The 27,251-nt window shown below is 39.2% G+C and overlaps 1 protein-coding gene across 5 annotated transcripts in view; it reads right to left on the bottom strand.

The window, feature by feature from the left end:
* TMEM161B (transmembrane protein 161B) overlaps window positions 1–27,251 on the bottom strand; it is a 180,016-nt gene that overhangs the window by 116,745 nt on the left and 36,020 nt on the right. For all 5 annotated transcript variants that reach the window (XM_032096223.1, XM_032096219.1, XM_032096224.1 and 2 more), the window contains one exon: window positions 10,908–11,009. The gene's annotated coding sequence lies outside the window, so the exon portion shown is untranslated. The remainder of the gene's footprint in view (window positions 1–10,907; window positions 11,010–27,251) is intronic.

Genomic DNA, 27,251 nt, shown 5'->3' with positions numbered 1-27,251 from the left:
AAAGACTCAGGAGGGTGGCTTGTTTTGTTTTGAAACTATTCTTGTTATGTTTATCCAGTTGTTTTCAATGTTAAGTTCTAAATCTCTTTTTGTTAAAAATAAATGGGTGAAATGTTGGGGCCCTCCCCCCCCCCCCCGCCAGGGGGTCCTGGGAGAAGGGCCCTCGGGGGGGAGACACGGGGTTTCCCTGCCCCTGCTCAGCCTCGTTCCCATTGGTTGTTTTGTGTTCCCCTGCACGGGCAAGGACCCTCGGGTCCCGTGATTGCAGCGGTTCCCCGGCAGAGCTCTGGCCATGCAGCTGGAGAAATAAACATCTCTCTGAAACATCTATCAAGAATCAGTCCGTATATATTTCTTTGCCACAGGCCTCGTTGTCAAATATATCATGTTGCAGTATCTGCACTGTAACATGCAGTCTTTTGCAATGGTGCTTTTTCACACAAATAAACTGTCCTGGATGGCAAATCTGCAAGTACAGGAAGCCTAAATTCTGGGAGCAATGTCAACAGGGTGCTTTTCCTCCATTAGGCATTTATGAAGCTCACAGAAATCAGTCAGCTGTGGAAGATTTCTAAAGAAAACAAGATTATGAGTCATCATACCCATCCCAGCTGACAATTTTGAAAATAAACTAGAGATGAGGAAAACAGACCTAAAAGTAACCTATTCATACCTTGCCTTTCCATACCCTTCTCCAGAACACACCCACAAGACAGGAAAAGCAATTGCCTTCATAGGCATGCAGTTTTGAAGAGTTGTCTTGAAGACTGTCAGGTGCAGGAATGTATGGGGTTTCCATGGTAGCAAGAAGGGAGGGTTGGAGGGAAGGTGTTTTAAGATTTGTTATTTTTTTCTCATTATTGTACTCTGATTGGATTGGTAATAAATAAAACTAATTTCCCCAAGTCAAGTCTGTTTTGCCCATGGTGAGGGATCACACCAAGTATCTTTGCAAATTTTCTTCCATTATTTTTGATATACTTACATCAAAGACATATTTGATATATTTAGTTATTTAATAAATAACTAATACTTTTTATCTAAAATAATTATTTCCAAATCAATATCCCTATTTGGCTATATAAGTAACATAAGATTTTCTCTTGCTAAGCTAATATTTTAGAATGAGGCTTTTAATGCTCATGGGTATGAATGAAAATTTCCATGTCATAAGTGCTTAGTAATTGTTTAAAATTTTCTGTTAGTGACTGTTTTCTCCAGTAAACTACTTTCTAAGACTATTCAAACACAGAAGAGCAGAGACAACTACAGTGAATCACTCAAAGATATGAACAAACAATTTTCTTAACAATGATGCAAGGTATTCATCTGCCTCTAATGCAGAAGAGATGCAACAACTACAGGCATTTAAAGTCATCTCTGAAGTTTTCAATAGATTTCAAACAGGAAAATAAACCTATTTAGGGTTGGTTTTGGCTTATTCATCAGGTAGATTATGTACTTGGACTGACTGACCTGCTCTGAGATGGTTGCTGTCAGTTTTGGGCAGCTCACCATTGCAGTTGCTTTTATCCTACCTTCCATTGCTGGTGATAGTGGAAGCATTGTTTCAGTTTTAGCTCTCAAAATCTGATTTGTCTTTATATATGTACAAACATTCATCCAGATCCACACATTTTCACATCGTGCTGTTCTAATAAAATACATGCATTTTCTCTCTCATGGAAATTTAAAAAAATCTACTCTACTTTTTACAAAAAAAATTTATAGAAAAATAAATTAAACTGTTTTCATACAAGTAGATGCTAAGGTTTTTCTAGAAGTCAGAGTAGATATTTTCAGTCATAAAATATGGCTGTTTCCATGCTCCTCCTCTGTAGAGGGATTCCTTGTGGAATATAGGATACCCCAGGAGGGCTTGGGCATCCCAGGGCTGTTGCAGAAGTACCCCTGATGGGGCCTCAGGCTGAAAACAGGCTTGCAAGGCACCTGCTAGCCGGCGGCCTTGAACAGCCTTGGGAAAAGGTATACACTGGTCAGCTCCCCCGCTGCTTAGAGGCTTTCTCATGGGAAAGGGGCGTGAACTTTGGGGGAAAAAGTATAACTTGGTGTAACTGAATAATAAAACTGGAGCACGATGCTCAAATCGTATCGGTGTTCGTATCGTGACTCTGGCTGGATTCCCCTGCTCCCGGGACCCCCCCCCCCGCTACGCGTGGCGCCCGAACGGCAGGGACCCGGGTGAGTTTTGCTTCAGGCAGGTTCGCTTCAGTGCGGTAAGTCTCCGAATTTCATCGTATCGGTGTGGCGGAGCCAGGGGAACCAGAGCGGGTGGCCCCGAAGCCGAGTAAAGCCGGGGGCCCGGTCTCAAAGCAGGATAGCCAGCCGGAGGATAAGTCCCGAAGCCGAGTAAAGCCGGGGGCTAAACCTCAAAGCTGAGTGGCCGGAGACCGTATTTTCGCGCGGCCGAGCAAATACCCGCAGCACAGAAGCTATGGACTACGGGGCAAGACCTCGACTCCTAGCTAATATTCTCTCTATGAGAGGCGAAATTGTAAAAGACCGAGATCTGAATGCCCTCGTTACGTGGGCCCGGGAACATGGATTATTGAGTTACACTTTGCGTTTGTTTTCAACCGAAGCGTGGGGGGAAGTTGGGAACTGTGGCTGTCCACGACTGAGGGTGGAAAGGAAGCTAAAGAAGCTAAAGCCCTCGGCTTAACCTGGAGGGCAGTAACTGGCACTCTCGCAGAGATGAACACAGAGAGGATAGTGGCTGCAGCTGCCATAGAGGCTCTGGGAAAGGAACAGACGGGGGTCTTACGGAGTGGCGGCCAGAGACCAGAGCGGAGTCCAGGGTAGCACGGTCCTTCGGGCTGGCTGCGAAAAGACCGATTAAAGGCACAGCAGCACCCGTCCGCTCACTGCGGGAGTTGCTGGACTCCGCAGGGCAGGATGTTCTCCCTCCGACGACCGAGAGAGAAATGGCTGCGGACGCGGAAGCAGAGACACCCGATCCAGGGGGCAGGGCGCAGGCGGGCCAAGGAGACACAGGCAGTCCTGCTGTCCAGCTGAAAGCGGCAGAGCAACGCAGAGGTCCTAAAACCCGGCCAAAAGCGGCAGAGAGTAACCCCCCCCCCTCCCCCGCCGAACAGCGGGACGTCTGGCAGCAGCGCGGCTTCTGCGGTTTTGTCTCCTGCAAAGCCAAAGCGGCCCAGAAGCGGCCCCGGGACGGGGAGAAACACCAAGAACTGATACAAAAAGTAATGAAAAAGCTTGCTAACTTATCTACACAAAGCATTTTGCAGTCTATCTTTACAGCAGATGTCCTGTGTTCAAAGGACTGCATCAACATCGCACAGTTGTTGTTAACCCCTTCACAGTTCCTGCTCTGGGAACGAACGTGGACTGCAATGCTACAGAATATCCTGCAACAACAGGGACAAGTCATCGCTGCATCACTGCCCAGAGCTATGTCCAGCAAAGTGGTGCCATGCTACAGGACCCCGAAACGAGAAGGCACAGTCAGCATCAGCTCCTGAGAAAAGTGACGCCACTACCATAACAGCTGGAACTCTGAGACCTGTCCCGAGGAGCCTTGGGAGAGGCTGCAGACGTGGCTGAGTGAAGGAGCTGAGGACTTGCCAGATCCACCACTCTCTGTAGCAGGAGAAATAGCGAGACTCTGGGGCAAATCTAACAGCTGCCCTGGGTGGTTGCTGGTGACTTGTGTTGGGTGTCGGGGAATCCTTTCCAAAGACAAAACTAAGAAAGAGAATTGCATAAATTTCTGGGTATATTGCATAAATTTTTGGGTATAGCACCAGACACAGAGGTAGAGTGAGAAATTGTTTTTTGACTGTCTTGAGACAGGAGCATTAGCGGACATTTTCAATCAGCTGTCCGCCCATTTAGATCAAGTGAAGGCAGTCAATTTGGCTAGCATCTATGTTTTTACCTGGTGTTTCAGCAGCCAGGGCTCACGCTATTTTGCATAAACTTGCTTGCTGGGAGAGGGATAAGTTAAACATAACTTCGCAGATGCTTGATGAGTTAAGCGTAGATGTTACTAGTGTTAGACATACAGTATTACAAAATCGAGCAGCCATTGATTTTCTACTACTAGCTCATGGCCACGGCTGTGAAGAGTTCCAGGATATGTGCTGTATGAATCTTTCTGACCACTCTGTCCCAATTCACAAGCACCTCTCTGACCTCCAGAGGGGCCTGCACAACCTTCGGGAGACAGACGACCCTATTGGAGATTGGCTTAAGGGTCTGGGTATCACCAGATGGCTGTGTACCTTGGTAGTAGAAGGCTGCCGATTGCTATTTGTAGTTATATTAGGTTTAATAATACTTGGATGTATTTTGTTTTGCCTTAAAGCGGGGCTGCGATAGATCATCGACCAGACCTGGGTTGCCCAAAAAGAAAACGGGGGATGTGTAGAGGGATTCCTTGTGGAATATAGGATACCCCAGGAGGGCTTGGGCATCCCAGGGCTGTTGCAGAAGTACCCCTGATGGGGCCTCAGGCTGAAAACAGGCTTGCAAGGCACCTGCTAGCTGGCAGCCTTGAACAGCCTTGGGAAAAGGTATACACTGGTCAGCTCCCCTGCTGCTTAGAGGCTTTCTCATGGGAAAGGGGCGTGAACTTTGGGGGAAAAAGTATAACTTGGTGTAACTGAATAATAAAACTGGAGCACGATGCTCAAATCGTATCGGTGTTCGTATCGTGACTCTGGCTGGATTCCCCTGCTCCCGGGACCCCCCCCCCCACTACACTCCTCTGTGCTGATGCATAAACTGTAGCCTAATATTGGCCTGGATTCAAACTGGGTCTTTAACACTTTTATGCTGATTTTTCAGAAGACCATGTTGATGGTGGCTGAGCTGTAAACAAAAACACTGATGCCATGATCCTCAGTGGATTTGGAATTAATCCAAATTAAACATCCGTCAATTACTTTCTCACAGCTTTATCTAGAACAGGATATGTAAGCAATGAAAAAAATTTTAATTCTTTAATAAAAAGATTTTACTCCAGAGAATGAGCTAAAACTGAAAAGAGCATCGCTGAGAATAAGAACCAACCTTGCAATCTTCAGACAGAGCTCTCCAAAGGTGTTCTTGCTGCCCTGTGCCTTCAAAATGCACTATATTCTGTCTCCTACTTTTATTTACATATATACATAGATGTATATGTGTATAGCACTCCTTTGCATACTCTTGAAAAGGGATTTATATATAGCATCTGGGATTTATATATAGCATCTCAGAAGAAAAAAACCCCCAAACACCACAAGCTTTAAAAAGTTGATTTATGGAAGGAAAATACACTCAGATGTGATTTGGGAAACAAAAGGACTGTTCTCCTTTCTGTCTTGGGGTGATTTTATGATAATACTCTATTCCCTAACCCTCTGCTTTATGCCCAAAAATGGTTGCTGTATCTCTAAGGTGGGCCTGGGTGAACCAGAAGCCTTGGGCTGTTTGGAGGTTTTTTTTCAAATGCTCACTCCCCAGGCATCCAGGGTGCTGTGAGGTCTGGTTTTTTGGTTTTTTTTTGCTTGTTTAGCTTGGCTTTTTTGTTAGCCCAGGCAAGAAGTTTTTCTTTCCTTCCCTGGCCTTGGAGCGGCTGCAGCAGCAATCCTTTGGCTGCTTTTTGGAAGTGAACTGGACAGTTTGGATTTGGTCCAAGATCAGAGAGGATTACTGGTGGGAGAGAAGTCCGTTGGGACTCGTGGGAAAGGCAAGGGGCTGCTCTGTTTCAGCTCCACACCTCAGAAAAAGCCAAGCTGGTGAGAAAAAGCATACCAAGCTCACCTGCTTCATCTGCTGAGAAAAGGGGACTGATGCCAGAGTCACCAGATGTATTGGTTTTGCTTGGCCTGGTTTTTGGTAGCAGGGGTCCAGAGAGGTGGCTCCTGTGAGAACCTCCTGGAAGTTTCCACCATGTCCAGCAGAGACAATCTCTGATGGCTCTGAAAGATGGACATGCTGCTGGCCAAAACTGGGCCAATGAGAGAGGCTGGTAATACCTCTGTGATGACATATTTAAGAAGAAAATCAAAAGGAAGCCACTAGGTTTTGCTTCTAGTCAGAGAAGAGGAGGAGGTGAGACCATGTGAGGGAAAACAACATGGTGACACCAAGGTCAGTGAAGAAGGAGGGGGAGGAGGTCCTCCAGGAGCCAGAGCCGAGATTTCCCTGCAGGCCATGGTGCAGACCATGGTGAAGCAGCTGTGCCCCTGCAGCCCATGGGGATCCATGGGGATACAGAGATCCACCCGCAGCCCGTGGGGGAGGTGCCCGTGCTGGAGCGGGTCGATGCCTGGAGGAGGCTGTGATCCAGTGGGAGACCTGGTGGAGATGCCCTTCCTTCCAGGCTGGAGCAGCCTGGCCTTGGAGGGCTGCACCCCGTGGGAAGAGAGAGCCCCGGCGCTGCAGTTTGGGAGGGCTGTGGGCCCGTGGGAGGGGCTCAGGCTGCAGCAGGGGCGGTGGGGCTGCTGCTCCTGAGAGCGGACCCACGCCGGGGAAGTTCACAGAGAACTGTCTCCCGTGAGAGGGACTCCACGGCCTCACAGGGAAGACTCCTCTCCCGGAGCAGTGGAAGGAAATCTCAGTGATGAACTGACCAAACCCCCGTGCCCTGTGTCCCTGTGCGGTCAATGGGAAGGAAGGAGGGGCTGGGGGGAAAAGGTGTTTTAAGGGTTTATTTTTCTTCTCATTATCCTCCTCTGATTCTGTTAGCAATAAATTCACTTTGTAACTTTAAGTTAAGCCTGTTTTGCCCTTAAAGTGCTTTCTCCTGGTCCTTACAGCAACTAATGAAGCCTGAATGAATTTTTTTCCTTCTCTCCTCTGCCCAGCTGTGGCAGAGGAGGGCGAGCAAGCAACTCTCGTGGGTGCCTGGCGTCAGGCCAGTGTCAAACCATGACACCAGGTTCACATCTGTTTGCCTGAACTGCTCCTTGAATCTCCTGGTTTCTGTTTGTTTTTTCCCTAAAAGCCCATGCCATTTTCTATCCACTCTGTGACAAATTGCTGTGGGTTTTTTTTTTCTTTCCCTGGCATTTTGGGATTTTGTTGGGGGGGGGGGGAGGGGTCTGAAAATTTAATATCTAGGATTTATTTACCTTTTCCCCATGCCATGTGGGCACTCTGTCTGTCAATAAATGGTTGTTTGTTTGGGTTTTTTTCACTTTCATCCACTACCAGGGATTGTTGGAACTCTTTTAGAGGAAACACTCATTCCAGAGTGTTTTCTCCTTAACTTGTCTCTAAACTGAGACACTTTCCCATTGTGCTCAGAAGAATTCTGCTCAGTTTATAGCCTTATTTCTCAGTATGATTTTCCCTTCACAGGTAGCCAACAAATACCCACTTTGCAAATAAAATTCCCATAGGATTACTGCTCTTGTAGAACTGCAGGGCTACCAAGCCCTGATGCAGAGCCCAGCAGTTTACCTATCCTTGGAGGCAAAACGTGTAATGTCTCCAAGCACTGCCCACTTACAGGAATCTGTCTGACCTCTTAATAATAAGAGTAACCTTATTGGTTACTCTGTTGGCTCAAATGAATGCAACTTGTGCTACAGCTTTGAAAGTTCTACCTTCAACCTCTGCTGATTGAATAACTGAGAAAAACACTATGTGACAGCACCATAATAGCTTCAAAGGAAGCTTTAATTCTTACACTGCCAAACTTTCAAAAGCTCAACTGCACAATTCTCTTCTAGTAAAACTAAGACAGAACTCCCAAAGTGACAGTTTTCCAGGATTCTAATGCAAGGAGAAGGGATCCTGCAACAGAAGGGCTTGTCTTTTTCTCTTTTCCATATATGCTCCATTGCCCAACATGCTTTTTCTGTAAAATGGTGACAAAATAACTAACATGTAGACCCTGGAAGAATGGCAAGACTATTTATCACTTTTTGCACTGATCAGTTAATTAAAACTGAACAGCATTTATGATATGAAACAATAGGTAAAGAGGTGTATGCGTTTGCTGCTGGTATGTATTTTACCATTAGCTTTCATCCTGGTTACGAAAATCTAGACCTTTCTGAACAGGAGAGCCCATTTCATCACAAAGTTGCATAAAACAAACAAATAAGCCCCCCCCCCCCGCCCCCTCAAACCAACCCAAAAATCCTCAAAGCATAAAATCATCAAGTGATGGGTCACAGTGGTGGTTGTGACAAGAGAGTGGAAGATACTGTTGACAAAGCTTTGCTCAAGACCCTCACTTTTCACAAAAAAAAAAAAAAAAAAAAAAAAAAAGTAGCCTTACTGGGGACATGTTCAACTCTCCAAACATGTCAAATTCACCACCAGACTCTGGCCTATCTGGTGGAGCTAGAGGAGATGCCAAAATGAAGGAGTTACATAGATCAAGCTGGCCTTGATCCAGCCAGCCTAAATTCTACCTAAATTCTTCTGCCTGTCCTTATTATTGGCTGCCTCTAGTTCTTATCTCTGCAGAAAAAGTCAGAACTTTCCCCCTTCACCAGGAATGTGTAGTTTCTAGATGAGGGCACTCAGTCTTGTTCAACTTGCAAAGAATATTTCAGATTCATCAGGCCATAGAGGCAAAAAAGTAGAGCAGGTAATGCTGCTGCAGTACAAGTTTTATGATTTTTAAAAAGTAAAAAAACACCTGTTGCTACTATATCCAAAAATCCCTATTCTTCAGAATATGAAATATGAACAAACACCACATCAACTACACCCATATTACTGATCCAAGGCAGCTGAGCTGAACACAAAATTTGTCCTATCCAAACCCTTTTGCAGGGGGAAGGCACCTTGATGCTATTGGCTAGGTTGGTGAGTCTTGCTGTATCCTTAACAACTGGGATGAAACTACGCTGGAATTTAGATGAAATCTCATCAAAGCTTTCCTGACGAACAGTTGCACAGAACTGCAAGGTAATTTGCATTCCAGTGGTCACTTTAAAACAGGTTCTTAAATTAATGAATTAAGGATACCTTGACTTAAGATATTTGCTGCTTTCCAAGAGGCTTAATTTTAATGAAATACTGTTTTGCACCTTGTTCTAGATAAGCTACCTTTTCCATTGTCTTTAGCTTATACTGGGGAAGACCAGCACCTGAGTTACATATATCTAAAAAAAGACCGAGGTGAGCAATGACAGCAAAATCAGTCTGAGATCTTATTAATGGTTTCACAGAGTGGAGGTAGAACTAAAAATTCTGAAGAGATTAAGCATTTTGTTGAACTTCAAATTAATAAAATATTTCTTAAATGAGGTGGTACTTGCATTATAGAATAATGTACATTTAATAAAGACCTTCAACAGCATGTCATTTACTTCTAGAATTAGAGACCACTAGAAACTAGAGGGGCATATGCATATGTATGTATGGAAATACATACACAATTTTGTGCATATATCCTCTTAAAGAGAACTGTATATATAATATACTGACGTATTTTAACTTTGCTAGAGGCGTGCAATTGAGACAGTTATTAGGAAGTGAAGAAACATTTGGCTTTAAGAGATGTTTAGATACCTATAAATCTTCCAAGTCCTAGTACATTTAAGTTAATTCAAAGTTGAGTTTTAACAACTGAAAGAAATGACTGACATTGACAAACTTGTGAAAAACATTTTTGTTCACACTTTTTCTTAAAAATCAGTCTTTGATGGTCCTTTGTCCTTCGTATTTTTGGAGTGAGGATTTTCTTATTATTAAGAACCTAGATTTTCAACCCCCTGTCTACAGAGTTTCCACTGAAATCAGGTCACACTTTTTAAGTAAATGGAATTTTGGAACATGAAGTACATTGTTTGCAAAGGGTTTAGTGTTATTTTAATTTGTTTTCTGATAACACTTTGAGAGCCGTGATTTTTTTTTTTGCAGGTGCAGGTTTTTCAGGTTGCATAAACAACAGTAATGTTGGCAAGTTATTCTGCCTCCCACCAAAGGTGGCAGAAGCACAATGTACCTATAACATCATTAAAATCATACTGATTCTGTCTTGCTGAAATTATTAACAGAAGCAATATTTTATTTTGCATTACAGACATCTTAACAAACAGTGTTTATCATTTACTATTTTCAACATAAACCATTTTTAAAATACTCTCAAGGGAGAAACAATTAGTGAAAGATATTTCATAATAATTAGTATCTTTCCAAGGGCAGACTACTATCCATAATGAAGAGGCCATTCACAATTTATGTAACCTTGATGAAACAGAATGAAACAGATATACCTCAGATTCAGGCATATTTTCTGCTGCTTTTTAGCTATTACCATTTAAAGAAAACATTTCAAAAGATCATTCCATAGCAAGGAAATTAGTGTTCATGCATATCACTGGCAAATTGTACTTGTCTTATTTATGTACATCCTAATGTGGCTGATTTTGTCCTCATTTTATGTCAGGCTCACCCTGATAGAAAAGAATTGTAACCAAAACTTGTTCTGGTGAAGAGCTAAAGAAAGCAGAATTTGTGAATTTTCTAGCAGAAGGCTTAGGCCTGAGTAGCCATATGCCACATAATATTACTGCCCACACTATCATTTTAAATTGTCTGATTTTCTCGTAGTGGAGTCTCTGAGGTTTTAAGGGCTCTACAAACTAACTAAAAGTGACACCACTCCTGTATTTGCTATTATGCTGAGTATTGTTAGGTAAATAACTAGTTGGTTAACCTTCAAAAAGGTGCTTCATTATGGCATAAGTCTGGACTGTAATTGTTAATAAAACCTGCTCCTAGAAATTACCTAGAAAAGCTTTTGGCTCCACCAACAAAATATCCCTCAGAAGAGATTGATATCCACAGGTTTACCCATTCTGACTCTTTCCTTTGGCCCTCGGCATGTGGAACTTCTTCCACAGTTGACATTGTCAATGCACAGACAGTTGGACATATATCACTTCAGATTTCTTGCCTTTCAGCAGTATTACCTCAGTTTGGTAGAGGACACCTCATGCTGGTCTAATTCCAGGAATAATTTCAAACAGACATCTCAGCCATTCTCATCAGGAAGACAGGACTCTAGCCATGCTCTGAAACATACAATTATTAAGAACATTAGAAAAATGTTTGCTATGAAGCATACTCATTATTTTAATTTGCAATCAAACTTTAAATGACAAAACCTCCCTTCTTTGATTCTATGTGCAATACACTGATGCAGATGAGTGCACCTCTACCAAAAGATGAATCACTAATTTTACAGGTAGCATGACACACAAAAACTTACACAATAATGTTTCAGATATTTGGCTTTTTGAGATTCCTATCTTAATAAATTCATTTGTATTAGAGTAAAAGGACAAATGAAATAGAAATATTCAGTCCTTAAGAAAATGAAAAGCTCTTGAAACTCCCCTAGTTTTAACCCTAGTTCTGATAATATCTTGTACTTGACCTATAAATAAACTCTACCTCTATGTATACCTCTATTGCTGTGAAAAGGGAATAAAAGCGTAACTTACTGTTTGCCAAGGAGACTGAGGATTTTTACTCAAAGCAGATATACTCTTTTAAGGCATTGCATGATAGGTATTGCTACTAGTGGAGGTTCATGCAATAAATCTCTTTTAGGATAATATTTGCTAGACAAAAATATCAGCTTAGGGCACGAGCAATACATAAGATAGTTTTGCGGGAGTGAGAAGCATCTGTTTAACTTAGTGGTTTTTTGGGTTTTTTAGTACATAGCTTGGTACCATTTTACCACCTGAAGTTCCAAAGTATTTGTATCTTTACCAAAAAGACTGAATAAACTCTTTTACAAGTGCACAGATACTAACAATCTGGACTGCACTGAAGCTGTCCCATTTTGCCTCAAATCCAGCTTGAGCTTGGCTTTCCTTGTCATTTCCATGGCCCAGATGATAGGTTGCAGACTGTTTCAGACCGGTATCTGTCTCACTGCTTCCTCACAATAAAGCATCACATATGGCTTGATGGCTGACTTGCATCTTCTGCTAGCCATGACAGAGCAGATCATGCCACTGGCACAATATTTAGGTACTTTTCTTAGTGAGAGTTAAGCTAAAGATCTACATAAGACTTATCTGTCTTTAGCACTAGGCCAAATATATCAGCAATTTTGCAAGCAGCCCCAGCAGAACTGGGAAAAATAGAGACTTTGATTCAGGAGCATAGGAACACAACTTCCAGCAGCAAGTCCATCTGATGGCACCAACACTCCTTTCTAAATTCAGCTGCGTGCATCCCACACACATAAAGCAGAATTGCTTTTGGAGTATGTCAAGACATACTCCAAAGCACCTCAGGTAAAAAAAAGAAGGAAGCAGGCTACTGAAATGTTAGCTGCATGCTGTGGCCGAGTGTTGAGCATTGGAAAGCATAATACAGAGATGCAAATATACAAGGAAATTTGGAGTTAAGAAATATTATTTTTAGAGTGTGCATTAACCTGAGTGATGTGAGAGAGCACACATTTTCCAGCATTCATTAGGTAAAATTATCAGAACATTAATATTACATATGAATATTGCCTTAACATACAAATTCTGCGCTTTGCGTGTCTTGGTAAAAATACACTTCTGATAGAAGGAGTGCTGAATTATTTTATGCCTGTGGTTAGCACAATTGCCATTCTGAAGTTGTAACAAAGTTCAGACTGCCTAAAGAAAAGAGAGATGGAAAGACATAATTTATAACTTCAAGGCAGTGCCATTCAAAAACTCAAGATATTCAATGAAGCTATGTAAAATACCTTTTTTCAAGTTTCAAAGATAAGTAAACATACTATAGCCAAGGACATCCACTATCTATATCCTCCAGATACTGTCATTCTGTGAAGTGAATTCATTTTGCATTTTAAAAGTATGTAATGACATAAAATACAGCAGCACATTTTTGTAGAAAACATTTCTCAGAAGTTCTTTGCTAATCATATTAGAAACATACTAGTTGCTGGCTTTTTTCCTTTTTCCGTTAAAAAGTGAATCACATCCAAAGGCTGCATTACATAGTTAGGAGCTGCTAATCCTTCACCCTATTAATTTGCCTTTATATTAAATTAGAGGTTCTTACCCATTAGCTGTCTTTCAGGTTGTGTCAGGCTGCAATGCGAGATGTGTTTGCAGAACAGTCTTAAGAATAATGTATTGTATATCCCTGATGTAGCTGTTTCATAAGGTCACCTCCCCCATTTGAGTTCATTGGTATGACTAACGCATGTGGAGTTAAGCATGTGCATTCGGTTCTGAGCCAGCAAACATTAGCACAGTGGCAGGGAAGTGAATCTGTGCAGAAGCCCCCGGATTCAGTATGAGAACACAGAAGCCTGCCACTGTTGGAAACAAGGTGTTTCCAGGACAGAGACCTTTGAAAGAAATTAAAACGCAAAGCAGTTCAACTCTGCTTTCATAGTAACCCATTAAACAAACTCATAAAAAACCTGTTCACTCCATTTTACTTCATTTCCTAGTAATGTCATTTCAAATAGTATCAAAAGACTTTATGCTGGAAAAAAAAAGGACCATTCAACGGTTATCTCAAACTAACTCACTTGTTGAAAAAAAGAAATACAGGTTAAATCACTAATGCAGTATTCTTTCACTTTGTTGTGTTTATCCTTAACTAATTTCTACCAGTCTGTCATTCTACAAAGAGCACTTTCTGACTGCAGTCCTCACAAACCTGCTCCAGTATCCTACTACTGAAAATAAGTTACTATCTCATTGGAGTATAGCCTGAGATACAATAGGGTTACACTTGAGTAAGGGCTGTCTATAGTGAAGCACATTTTCTATGTGAATAAAAGACCTTCTACGAGGAATTTAACAAGCAAGATCTCAATGCTAAAATATCTACATTTAATATTATGCATGTGGGCCATCTAAAGACCCTATAGGGGATTCTTGCATGCATAAACATTTGCAAAACAGACAGTGACATATTTTTGATGGACAAGAAGGAACAGAATTGAATTTTGTTTCAAAGTTATTGCTGTTCTGGGTTTCTTCCTTTTATTTTTTTTTTACTAATTCACAAGATCCTATTCCTAGTCTTTAGTCTGATGAATTATGCCATACAGCTAAGACAACAGGGATAATTTTGGTTCATTCTCTCTGCCAAAAACAAAAAGGTGGGGTGGTGGAGGTGGCAGGGGGAGAGAAAGAGAGAGAAGAAAATTGGGTCCATTCAGTAGATCAACAGATATATAAGGTTAAGAAGTGTCAAATCTACCCTTTTTATAACTTTTAATACCCTGTTTATATACAGAAGTGTAATGTTTATATGTATACATGTTCATATAAATATGCACATTAATTTGGTATATGCTAGGTTGCAAAACACTATAATTTCTCTCTCATGTAAAGGAGACACACAAAAAGACTTATTTCACTTACTGACAGCATTTAAGGGATTGCTAACTTTTTATAATATGCATATGTGATTCTCCTGCTATGAACCGAGTGAAGAAAATTAAGTTTCTAAAGATTTTTCCATCGAGTATGAAAATAAATTTCTTGAAAAGTTAAATTCTTGTTACAACTTCAAAATTCTGAAAACACAGTGTGGTCAAGTCAGCATTTTCCCACAGATTGATGGGCTTTATAAACTAAGTGTTTATAAAACTCCTTGACTAAATAGGAGAACAATTTTTAGAACTTGATTAAGGTCTCACAAAAAGGCTTTCTTTCATTAACAATTTTAGCTGCAAGTGCCACATTATAGATCCCAGCAAGACAGAAATTATAAATAAGCTAGAGCTGCAACTATTGGAAATTCTACCTTGTAATTTTTAAGACTGATTAATAAATAAATAAATGTCATATTTTCCAGTCCAAAGGAAACAACTTTCCCATTTCAGTGGAGACACTGAAAGTGCCCTTTCCGGGCTGCTTAACAATGGTCTCTCCATTACCAGCAGGTTCAGGAGAGAGTTACATGACTCATATTTCCATCCCCCGGGCAAAGGCCTCTTCAGCATCCTTGTGTATGTCAGCACACTGCTGCAGCTGACGCTGAGCCTCCTTCAGAGCTTGTTCTTGCTCTAACAGCAGCCTCAAGCCCTCGCTGAGTACCCCTTCTCCTGCTCACATCTCTACCACCCTGCAACAGCCCAGCTCCCAGTAAGCCCTGTTACCCAGGAGACCACACATCTTCTTCCATCACTGCTGCTCAAAACAGTCCCCCTTGCACTCCATGGCTTGGTGCATCCTTGGTTTGCTCTCCTTTTGTGCAGAAGTACCACCCACCTCCCTTCACAAGCTTAGCAATGATACCACCCCCCCTTCTCCCCAGATGTGATGCCAGGCACTCTCCTGAGCTCACCATTTCCAGGTGATGCTCACAGGTGTTAGTGATGCAGCAATTATTTCACCACCACTATCATAGTGTGCTGTCAGCAGCATCTGTGTGATGAAATGGCTTCCTGGCCCAGAAGTAGTAGACTTTTGCAAGCAAAACAACCCCTTCCAGCAATTTCATTGAGTTATCAATGCTGACTATCATTTTAAATATCTTTGTTCTTCCTCCCAGATTCTGTGTCAAAACACTTTTTCGTCCCAACTTTCCAAAATGTTTTTTCAAGATGGCACTGCAAATACTCTTGCAAGTAATCCCCTCAAGCAGCTGTGCCATTTTCTGCAGCTGCACTTGCCTGCTTACTCTGAAAACAGAAGAAAAAAGTCTCAACTCCTAGTAAGATGACTGATCTGACTTTATTTTTTGCTATAATTTCTACAGTAATATAAACAACAAAATTACATGAAGCATAGATAATTACTACAAGGAAAAAAACAAGCATTAATATATTAATACTTGAAAATCTGTTTTCTACAAGCTCTGTGTTTTTCCATTTATTTCAGCAGCAAGAATAAGTGCTTATCACTTCTGGAAAAATGGAAAACATTGGACAAAAAGTCTGAAGTAAGGTTTTCCATGCAATTCGGCAGGGTGAAAAAAAATCCCAAACCCAAGCTCTGCTATCTTTGGTTTCCCACAGAATGTCATTAAATCCCAGGCTTGAGAAGTACTGTATCTTTTCTGTGTAGAGTGAAAGATACCAATATTCTCATCAGTAGTGTGTTTGCTACTGCATGACATCAGTAACACAATACTGCAAAGTTGCAAATAACAGTAAAACAAAAAGCTCTATGGGAAAAGTTTATAATATACTCAGATGATCCTGTAAAAGCACAGATTGTACCAAGGAAACCAGAATAAAATGTTGTAAGCATTAGGCTGGGAAAAGTGCTGTTCAATGATACAAGGATGTGTACTTCTCTGCAGTCAAGCGGAGTGCTCATATTTCACAAACTAAGTAAAGCTGGGCCACGTCAGTGACTAAGATAAGAGATAGGTGGTACCAGTAGCAGTTTTTATGCATCAGTAGTTGGCATAGTTCTGCATAAGTGGGCATTAAATTAGACATTCAAATAAGCAGTCAGTTGCGCAACTTTGCCAGAAATTGTTCAGAACAAATATCTTTGTTCAGAACAAAATCCAAGTCCTAGCACCTACTTGGTTAAAAAACTCCAAACATAATAATGAATTGTATGAAAGTCACCATCACGTAAGAATACACATAATACTCAGAGTTTTTCCTATTCATCTGGTACTTCATGAATTCTAAGCTTAAAATTCAAATTTTAATTTCATGGGAATACATTTTAAGTCAAATTTTCCCAGCAGAGGGTCTACTGCAAATGTAGGCACGAACTTTGCAATTGTTCACAGGATTCCTCAGCTGACAAATCAGCCCCTATTCTGATCTGTTCTCTGGACTCAAACAAAAAAACAATCAATGTTTAATCCGAAAAAGTGAAAGACTGGCTCTTTCTGAGGTGGAATGTGACAGTCTGGAGCAGAGCAGATTTTCAGTGTTAAACAATGAAATCCTGTGTGAAGGGTCTGAATTCTGGATAGACCCAATCCCACAAGAAAGCAGTGATTGGATGTAGCTGAGTAGTAGGATCAGTGGGTGAAGAAACACAACCAAGAATGCGTATGAAGAAAATCAGAATATATGATTGTTATCTGGCAGTTGGTAGATGTGACTGTAAGTGTGCATAAGGGATTTTCTCTCTTTGTGGCTATGATTCTCACTTTGCAAATCAATAGTGTCAATAAATGAAGGAATAAAATTTCACTTTCTCAATTAAGATTTTGTAGAAATACATTAAGATAGCTAAGAATGACAGCAAGAGAGTTTCTCTATTCCATACAGAAGGATATCATTGCACCTAAAACTGAGTTCATAGGGGAAAGATTTAACATAAATTTTCTGTAGCTCAAACAAAAGAGAAAGATAAGTAATACAGACATGAAGTTGCACAATTTTACCAAGCTCACTTTCAAGTAATCATAATTTTGTTGGGGACTGATTTATTAGTGAGCAGATTTGGCAAAAATGTCAAATCAAAAGATTTTTAAAATAATTAAATATTTTAAAGGACACTTTGGTTTCATTTCAAATAAAATACAGAATTGTATATTTTTTTCACATTTATTTCATAGTCTAAGGGCACAGGAGAATTCTGGTGTACAAATAACAACTGTAGAATAAATAAGAACAGAAGACTCCTCTAAGAACACAGGACTTCTCTGCCAAACTCTTAAGTGATGATAATTTAAAGATGGTGCTCACATGTTAGGTGAGCCATAAGGATGCGTGGGCTTCTGTCCATAGAAATACAGGATAGGCCTGAGGCAAATAGCAGAAGAAAATTTAGATATCAGTGAAACAATTAAATGTCTTCTTGTTCCCAAAGGAGTAGCAGAAGATAATAAAAGACAGCAACAGATCTAGGCTAAAACTAACAAAAGATGGTCTTCCCAGATTAGTTTCCATGCAAGATGAGAAAGAACATGGGAAAGAGTTGGGCTATTTTTTGTCTTATAAATCAAATTGAAATGGCTCTTGACTGAATTTTCACTGTCATTCAACACAGGACAACTCAACGTACCATTAATAGTTTTTCTGCCTTACCTTCCACAAATAATCCTTTACAGCACATGTGGCTACATTCAGATTCAATATGCACATCAGCTTAGGAACTCTGAGGATGCTTTCAACAGACCTATAGATTCACACTTATCAAACAAACAGCTTTGACAGAGCTTAAAAAAGGCATCCAAAACACTTGAGCAAATGACTGTTAATTTGAAGATTTAGTTCAAAGCCTTGCCCACACTGATTGAAAATACTTCTGTCATTTCAGCATCCTAAATAACTTCTTGCACATATTTTTACAACTCAGAAGGATTTGCAAATACAGGGGAATACTGCTTCCTCCACTCAAAATAAATTTTGTGTTCTGCCCAAAAATTAAGTCTTCCTCTAATTTGTTTCTATTTCTTAATTTACTTGAAGCCCAGGGTACATTTGATATTGAAGTATGAAGCCTATAGAAAATTGCAGAATTTTTTCTCTATTGGAATTTCAGGATCAAAATACTACCACTATTACTGTTTTACTACTAAGAATGCATAATTTCTCTTTGCCTTTTTACCTTTGTTAGGCATTAAAATTCCTTGAAACATTTAATTTTTTAAGCATTAAATTTTTGACATTAAAAATTGTAACTTTTTAAGCATTTTTAACCTTCTTAAACTTTTTTAAACTTTTCTTTTATTTTTCTTAGGCATTGTACTTCCAAAGCAAACACCTTTTTTTCCCAGAGAAGTTACTTTTACTACAATCTCATCACAAGTTTGAAAACAGAATCAAATGAGAGCAGTGATGCAAACATCATGGCAAGAAGTAAATAACCTCTGTTATTTAACAAAAGCAGCTTTGCCTTATGGTTGATTATTTCAATATTTATAACTTGCAAAATAAATATATTAACAAACATTCAAAAGTATCACACACACCTTGCTTTAATTTTGATGGCAAAACCTGGAATTCAGCCAGGAGTCCTGCTAAGAAGAAGGTGGATGTTTCCTAATTCAGTTTGCTGAGGATATGAATGAAGGGGAGGAGACAAAATGACAGAAATCAGGAGGGGAGTAGGAGGCCAGGGCACCACGGGTAACATCATTAGTAGAAAAGAGAGGGCAGAAGAAGGTCAAATGTCTAGGTCAAGTAAGGTAGGACAATGTTATCAGGAAGTCTTAATACAAAGGCAGAAGAGCATTGAATTCAACCACAAGGTGATGAATTTGAGAGACATGCAAAACTTTGCAGGGTATGCCCAGTGTGGGAGTGTGTCTTGTTTGGTTCAGTCCGGGTCTCCCCTTTGGGTTTCGTATTACTGTACCATCCCAGTTTATACCCTCCTGGTTTCGTGTTCATAACCCTGCTTTCTCTATTTGTCTCCTCCCAGACCCCTGCCAATCGCTCCGGCACCCCTCCCAAGCTTCTAGAAAGTTCTGGCAGGGGCGTCGAGTGATTGGTCTTGGGGGGAGGATCCCTCCCTTCCTTTCCCAAGATAGGTTTCCTTGTGTGTCCCTCATCCCACAGACCGGTCCTGCTCCTTCCCTGATTCGATGCCGTTGTCATCCCTCCCCTGTCACCACCCCCCCATAAAACCCCTGGCAGGCGCGTTCAGGGTGGCTCATTGCTGGACACCCCCGGGGGGCGAGGTCCCCTGTTCGGAGACACAATAAACCTTCTGGATTTCATCCACAATTGAGCCTGCCTCCTTCTTCCATCACCTGCCTCTATTGCCACGGTCCTGTGGAAGGACCCACGAGCCAGACCTCTGGTCTCCCGGATTCCGGAGGCTGGTCCCCGCAGCCTCCTGCGTCCAGAGCTCACCGGGCAAAATGGGAACTGCTCCAAAAAGGACGCAGGAGCATCTTGCAGAATTGTATTTGGAGACTAAATTTTCATCACTGTACATTAGTAATGATTTCAGAATTAGTTCCCAAATGTTTGGGAATGTATCTGGAAAAATGATACAGTCTGTTTTTCAGATTATTTTCATTAAAGAGAACACAACACAAGTATTAAATAGAAGTATCTGAATGAAATTAAGAAAAAACAAATGTAAGATGAACAAAACGAATTCTATAATACTGGTGAAAATTTTCCCAGGGGAAGTAGAGGATTCCTGTTCTTTGCAAGACAAAATACTTTTAATCCTCCAGTGGCATATAAAAGCATTAGGTAACCTATTAGGTCTTCACCATGCTTCATATCTGTGGAAATGAAAGAGACAAAGCAATAGAGCAACATTAAGAAATCACAAACACTATTTTAGGAAAACACCTTATTCCATCAATGTTTGTGTGACCTGTGAAAATGCAGGTAGGTAAGTCTTTGCTACCTTGACAGAAGTGGAAGTGCCAAAAATTCTAATATTGGTACTTTTGCAAATATGTGTTAATGCAGATGTCGTTCAGAACAAACTATATATCTGTCTTGAGAACTCCTAGTTTCATGAAAAAAGAAGCATGAAATTTCATGAAATATAGGTAACATAACAAGAAAGCAAAATAATACTGCACGCTATGCAACACAAGGATTGAATTAGAATATAAAGCACTTGCATGAAAGTACAGTCAAATGCCTGAGAATAATCCACTGCACTATCTGTGCATAGTACTGTTTTATAGAAAATTACTGTGAAGAAAAAGCCCTAATAAAACTTTATCTATTCATCTTCGTATATTTTTTTTCATCTTGAGTACTTTCTGTGCAATTTTGATGATTAGTTTCTCACAGAATACTATGAAAAAATATTTTTAAAATATTATTGTGCTAATAATATTAAAATAGTCACTCCTGTGATACAACATGAAGAAACAAATCTTGGCATAAAGTCCAGTAATTAAATTATTGTCCTGGATCTGCAGGTTTGCAACCGGAATCCTCAAGCAGAAAAGTAAAATGTGCAAAAAGGAACACTGCTATGCTGCATTTCATCACTGTCACTGTTCTGATCTATGAAAAGAAGGTTGGCTCTTCCCTCCATCTTCCAAAATTAAAACCTTGTATTATTGTAGGAGCAAAGAAGTAGTTACACAGAACCATTATCACCCTGTTCTTCAGTGTCAAGTTTTTATTTTGATAATTCTCTACCTGAGAATACTGTAAGAAAAGTCAAGTAAAACTCATTTGGTCCCATGCCTGCTCATAAAGTGACAAGGGTATGAGCGGAGAAGTGTTATGATCAATACTAAAGGCTAAAAATTGCAAACAGTGCAAGAGCCTGATTGCTGTTACAGCCAGAAACCTTCACAATGGCACACCATATGCAGTATTCATCCTACTCTGCCCTTTTGTAATGTTGCTTACACATGTATTTCAAAAAATACCACAAAGAAATTTTCACGGGTCTTCCCTGAAAGTGGGTGCAGCTGCCTTCCCAGTGTAACACTGTTCTTTGTATGCTTCTGAAAACTGTAACTGAAAATCTGTATTTAATGGGACAGGTTTAGATTTTTTCCATAGTCACTGCATTCCATTTTCAACACCTTCTCTTACTTAGAAGTTTGCAGATAACATTTCAACACCCAACTGATTTGCTGTATTTGATTTTGCATGCATTTTTTTTTCCCCTCATTGATCATATGTTTATATACTACATAGTGCCGTAGGAGTTGGAGATACAATCACTTAAAATAGAGGTCCAGACTACGTTTGTTTCTAACACAGTGATTTTCTTATTGCTGTTACCTTCATTGAAGATATTGTTCATGATCCCAGTACAACTCTACAATAATAACCTCTATATGTTTCTGCATTCCTTTATTGTTGGAATCTGATATTTTTATTTCAAAATATAGAACTAAGTCTATAAAATGCATGGTTTTTTTTTAAATAAATGCTCAATCCCTATGCACATAGCAAAACTAAAGGCCAAAAACTGAGCCAGAGCAGTTGAAAGATGGTAAATTATATATTCTAGTGCAACATTTTTTGTCTCTCTCCGTCTATGAGTGGTAGTGCTTCAGAGGAACATCTTCCCTTAGAGAAAAATTACATAGCAACCTAAAAAGTTTTTGGTTGATACTGAGGCTGACTTGGCCTTTGTGAATAAATGCATTTCAGAAACTCTTCTTGAGCCTTTTGACACTGACCAAACACTGTTTCTCAACATTCTAAAAAAAATGGAATTAAGTGTTTTGGTCAAGGAAGGGTAATATGAGTGTAGGTAATACAAGGTTAACAGATTTTTTTGTTTATTATTGTTCTTTTAAATTTTAAGGACTTTTAACTTTTTTTCCCCTATTCTTTGAAAGGGGAAAAAAAAGTAGAAAATAAAATATCTTAGCATCTCAGCAAACCATTGGTGTGACACAAAGTCTGACCAGGACCTTGGGATTGCTAGAAAAGGATTTAGTTATCTAATGACTGTGTTTTCTGGTTATGGACACTTTGTACTTGACTGTGTGTTGTGTCAGAGGTCTGAAATCCTCAGCAGACACTTTCATTCATTTTCATTTTATTTTTATTTAGCATATAAAGCAGATGGCCCAAATTAAAAAAAAAAATTCTTAATGAATGGGAAACATACAGTAACAAGAATAATGCCTCCCAGGTCTTAAAATGAGACCAGTTTATTCTGAGACATGACTTCATAATTTATGTCTAATTAAGCAAGAGCAATAAGTGACACCCTAAACCCAGCCCTGAGATGGCAATAATGTCCTATTGTGTATATATGTACATAAGCAGACTTGATTAATAAAACTTAGGTATACATATCTTTTTATTGAAACTGGACTGAATAGAGCCAAAATGATTTAGTCCATCTTTAAAATCTCCATGTTCTGTAGTCTCAGTATGCATATGCACACATTGAGATGATCTTGACATGTTTTATACTATGCAGTGTTGTAAATTTCCCTTGCCTTTTACTGCTTCTATGATGGTTAAGCGCACATAAAATGCACTCTAATTTTGGTCCTGTGTTCCTTATCATAATGGGTAAAAATCTCTAAATAATGATTCCAGCAATATACAGGTTTTCCCATTCACATAAAAAAAGAACAGGAATTTCTCTTATTTATGCCAGTTTGTTTATTTAAGGTACTAAACCAATTTGGAAAAGCTGGCTGGTGTGACAGATAAGCATATAACCTCACAGCACAAGCAGTCTAGACATAGAGATACTTCACTGACTTAAGAGAAAGATTATCCACCATACTTGAATGATAAGGGTAGGAAAGTCAAAGGGTCTATGGAAGAAAGAGGCAGAAGAACTTCACTGAGACTTGGGAAGAAAAAAATTATACATATTGGAAGAGATAAAGAAAAAGCTATATGAAAATCAGACAGAAAAGAAACCAGAATGGTGAAAGAAAATACATGCAGAAGACTTGTAGGAGTCTCCCTCTGTCTCAAAAAGAGTGGATTAAATTTTGCAGAAAAGGACTACAAATGCAGAGCTTACATCAGATTTTACAGAACAAGGGGCTTTATGCCTTTACAACACGCTTACAGATAAAAAGAAATCTTCACTTTTAAATTCTAGTAGAATGTTTGATCTAATAAATAGCCATATTAAAGAAAGAATACCTTGAAAGTAACTTAGGGAAGCCTTTTTTCAATCATATTTTTTGAGGTTTAAAACACTGCAGCCCTAATATTATACAATTATTGATGTCCTATAAAATCATCAAATATAAGATATCTTCAGTTTCTAGAACTGAAGGACCACCTTGGGTTACGTTCTGTATAAAAATGCAGCTTCTCTAAGGATTTTTTTTTTTGTTTGGCTTTTTTTCATACAAAACCTTTAATCACAATCCTAAAGAATTTTTAATCACTGTTGTCCCACATGTAATTTCCATTAATTCTGTGGGAATTAGGTATCTGGTAGCAAAAAGAATTGGAGTTGATATCCTGGATTGGATTGTCCTGACTCTTTGGCTGGCCAGCATTATCTAAACTGAATAAAAATAATTTACAAATAGAAATGGCCCATGATGAAGTTACCTGTCTAAAGGAAAAGTTTTGTTATTTGACTTGTTGTTTATCTGTATGCAGCTGACTTCTCATATAACGTAATTGTGGCTACTTGAATTGTCACAGAATATCTGATACTTTGCTGGAGTGTCATCCTGGTTATTGCTTTTGGAAGTGAGTTCTACACTTTAATTATGTACCTTAACTTAAGAAACACCACATCTGTTCATCCGGTTTAAAATATTCCTTTCAGGTTTTGATAATTATCCCATTTATTAAGTGCAGTCTGCCTTGCTTTCTATGGCAGGAGTTCTTATACAACACCCATGACTATTTCACTCCTGCAACTATACACAGGTATTTGAACAAGGTTACTTAAAGGAGCAGTTAAACCCCAATAACAGAGAAATGACTATAACACTGCTTTAGAGTTTGTGTGCTAGTAGGTTACTTTAAGACATTAATGGATAGGCAGAATTGACATGAATTATGAGGGGTACGAGTTACAGTTCGTTCCAAAACAATCTGTATCTTTAAGTAAAGTTTTAATATCAGAAAAAACACAAAAGCATCTCAAACTGAGAGTGATTCTATGAAAAACTATGCTCTACATTTTATAAATAAATAGTAAAAAATCAATGCAAAATACATTTTCAGAGCTGACAATACTTAAACATAGCCTAATTCTTGTTTAAGAAACTTGTTCAGGTGGCCATATGCATTTCAGCAAGCACCATTCATTTTAGTCCCCTGTGTATTGATATTCAATACATATATGGTGTTTTCCTCAGTTTCTTTTGTTCAAGGTTATTTATTCCAAAACCTGGAATCCTAATAACTGTACTTGAAAAACAGCTCTGAATGTCAGCTACATGTACGTTATCATTCTGTAACCCTAGTTCATTGCCAGTTGGGTTAGTTTCCACTTCTACCTACCAGAGCATTTTCTGGGTGCTTCCCTTGTTTGCAATGTAAACCCACTGTAATCCTCATGCCCTTGCCAGTGACACTCTCCCCTGTGAGAGATATTTGGTTATCTCAAAAATTTATAATACAGTTATATTTGGAGATTTTAAATCTCACTTCTTATTTTGCTCTAGATTTCTTTATCTATCAAAATATTTTGTCTCATGCTTTCAAAGTGGTCACTTCCCTACTTTCCAGGAGTGTTGGTGGGGTTTTTTCTTTGGTCCTTTTTATTCTATAAAACATTATGCTCAGTTTAAAAAATTGGCTCCTTTTAGCACACAACAAAAAGATTTCCAGTCAACCTAACTGAAACAAATTAGGCCTAGGAGGAAATAGAATAGTCCTAAGCCACTGGGCCCCTCCTTATCTTGCCTTCCACATGACACTGTATATTTTTTGTCATGGAAACACTCATAGCTGCGTTTTGTTCTCTCACATTTTGTTCAATAGCATATACTGTATATATACTTTTTTTTAACCCAAAGACATAGCTATATTAAGTGGAAAAACATCCTGTCAAATCACCTATCTTATTGATACATTAGTTAAGGTTTGTTCAATATTGTGAATAGATCACATGGTAAGTGTGCCAAGTATTTTTGTTTTTTGGCCATTACTATAACTCTAAAAAAGTAATGTTTTGGTTTCTTCTGAAGTCTGCATATACCCTTACAAAGTCAGTGTGATTCCCTCACTTTATTTTGAGGGAATCGGAAAGATGCATCCTCTGGTTTTTAGGCTTTCATGCATTATGCCTATGAATGTCACAACCTCTGCATGCCTAAAGCCACATCTGTCAAAGACAGAACCTTTTTTAGCAAAGGATGCTAGAAAATATACTACAGGGGTGAGTCCATATAAGACCTCCCTGAGAAGAAATAGAGTGCCATTCCTTACCTGGGAAAAAAAGTTAATATTTTTATTCCTCTCCACACAATATCTCCTCAGATTCAAAGACATCTTATTTTAAAGTGTTTGCATTTATATATGAATTATAAACCACTAACTTATAGGAATATGTAAGTTATATAGGGATATAATATGGGACACAAAAGCCAATTTAAGAGAAAACCTACGTGCTCAAGCATGTAACCTTTACAAGCGTAAAAAATCGTATGTGAATGTACCCTATTAGCTTTTACTTACAGTGCTGTAAATCTAAAGTAACTCCTCTGAACTTAATAGCTTTACTCAAGATGTACCCCTTGTACAGATGAGATTAGAATTTTGCCTTTTAACCTCAATTAAACTCCATGCGCACATAGTATCATACCATGACAGTCAGGATGGCTGAAACAGGTCCTCTGCATGAAACACTATCACTAGGGAAATGTTGAGACAGTGATATTTAGAGGAATGTTTAGGTCTAGAATTGGGTTTAGTTAAGCCAGTAGCAGTCTTAATTACTCACCAGCAGTGTCCCTGGGCAGAATACTGAATTTAGAGCAACTCTGGGTGTATAGTTTTCAGAGTCTGTCTACTTACGAAAAATAATGGCAGCTTTCTTCTGATCTGCTCTGTTACTTTTCCCCCAGCAATATTCCTCTACTTTTTAAAACATATGCTAAAGTACAAAACTAGATCGGAGGCAAGTCTTTGAGGCTTTGCTCTGGCTGAAGAAATAGAAAAATATTAATTTTTCACTTACGATCTAAAGAAGACCCAACAGCCAAAACATTGCTTTTAGCTTGGCTTCTATTTCTGTGTATCATTTTGTATCAATTCTTTCATTTCCCAACTTTCACACTGCTACCGCATCATCCTATCTTTATGAGACATCAGATTCTTTCTTCTGCAGGAATCTCATAGTGATCCTGACCAGGTAACTGATTTTTTAGCAGAAACTCCTGTTAGAGTGAGTGGAAAATTCTAATTCTGATTAAAAATCCATGTCACAATTTGACCCAAAATGAGAGAAAAAGTCTTTGAGAAAGTCAAGAAATAAATGACACCTTGATTCAAAATTGGAGGCTTTGCATGAGCTCCTAAAGTGGAACACTGAAGCATATGCGTTTTCCTTGGCTTTTGACTACTTTCCAGGTACATAGGGAAAAACAATCAGATTATAAGTGAACTGAGAAACAGACAGAAAAAACAAAGTCATATCAATTATCTGTGTGGAGAGTTTTGCTACATTCTGTTCCATACATTTCATGCTTAAAAAAGGAATGCAATTATCAAGTATTCCTTTTCAATTGTTACTACTTCAGAGGTATAATTTACATTCTTAAATGTTCCTACGTACTTTTCATTTCAAACAACTGTCACACCACTGACAATATCACATTCACCAACATTTATTTTCATATTGTATGTTGCAGTATTTTTCTGTTAACTATTCAAAAATACCACTTTTTTTTAATATACTATTTAGAAATTGGCTTAAAATTAGTAATAGATAGATATATATGCTGATTTTAGTACATTGTAGTTTCATTTTTGAGATTAATTTTTAAATTTTAAAATCTGTTGATACTTGGTAAAGTTA

The sequence above is a fragment of the Corvus moneduloides genome, chromosome Z, assembly GCF_009650955.1.
Source record: "Corvus moneduloides isolate bCorMon1 chromosome Z, bCorMon1.pri, whole genome shotgun sequence".
NCBI lineage: Eukaryota > Metazoa > Chordata > Aves > Passeriformes > Corvidae > Corvus > Corvus moneduloides.
The sequence above is the reverse complement of the archived record's forward strand: the minus strand, read 5'-3'. Positions and strand labels throughout refer to the sequence as shown.